This window comes from Meles meles, unplaced genomic scaffold, assembly GCF_922984935.1.
Source record: "Meles meles unplaced genomic scaffold, mMelMel3.1 paternal haplotype, whole genome shotgun sequence".
Classification (NCBI taxonomy): Eukaryota; Metazoa; Chordata; class Mammalia; order Carnivora; family Mustelidae; genus Meles; species Meles meles.
The window spans coordinates 6,621-7,944 of NW_025721533.1; positions in this window are offsets into that span (position 1 = coordinate 6,621).

A 1,324-nucleotide genomic window follows, 5' to 3' on the forward strand; every position below is an offset into this window, starting at 1 on the left:
AGAGATGAGGAAGGACACTGTATCCTACTAAAAGGGTCTGTCCAACAAGAAGATCTAACCATTTTAAATATCTATTCCCCTAACGTGGGAGCAGCCAACTATATCAACCAATTAATAACAAAATCAAAGAAACACATCAATAATAATACAATAATAGTAGGGGACTTGAACACTCCCCTCACTGAAATGGACAGATCATCCAAGCAAAAGATCAACAAGGAAATAAAGGCCTTAAATGACACACTGGACCAGATGGACATCACAGATATATTCAGAACATTTCATCCCAAAGCAACAGAATACACATTCTTCTCTAATGCACATGGAACATTCTCCAGAATAGATCACATCCTGGGTCACAAATCAGGTCTCAACTGGTATCAAAAGATTAGGATCATTCCCTGCATATTTTCAGACCACAATGCTCTGAAGCTAGAACTCAATCACAAGAGGAAAGCTGGAAAGAACCCAAATACATGGAGACTAAACAGCATCCTTCTAAAGAATGAATGGGTTAACCAGGAAATTAAAGAAGAATTGAAAAAATTCATGGAAACAAATGATAATGAAAACACAACAGTTCAAAATCTGTGGGACACAGCAAAGGCAGTCCTGAGAGGAAAATATATAGTGGTACAAGCCTTTCTTAAGAAACAAGAAAGGTCTCAAGTACACAACCTAACCCTACACCTAAAGGAGCTAGAGAAAGAACAAGAAAGAAACCCTAAACCCAGCAGGAGAAGAGAAATCATAAAGATCAGAGCAGAAATCAATGAAATAGAAACCAAAAAAAAAAAAAAAAAAACAATAGAAAAAATCAATGAAACTAGGAGCTGGTTCTTTGAAAGAATCAATAAGATTGATAAACCCCTGGCCAGACTCATCAAAAAGAAAAGAGAAAGGACCCAAATCAATAAAATCATGAATGAAAGAGGAGAGATCACAACTAACACCAAAGAAATACAGACAATTATAAGAACATACTATGAGCACCTCTACGCCAACAAATTTGACAATCTGGAAGAAATGGATGCATTCCTAGAGACATATAAACTACCACAACTGAACCAGGAAGAAATAGAAAACCTGAACAGGCCCATAACCAGTAAGGAGATTGAAACCGTCATCAAAAATCTCCAAACAAACAAAAGCCCAGGGCCAGACAGCTTCCCAGGGGAATTCTACCAAACATTTAAAGAAGAACTCATTCCTATTCTCCTGAAACTGTTCCAAAAAATAGAAATGGAAGGAAAACTTCCAAACTCATTTTATGAGGCCAGCATCACCTTGATCCCAAAACCAGACAAGGATCCCACCAAAAAAG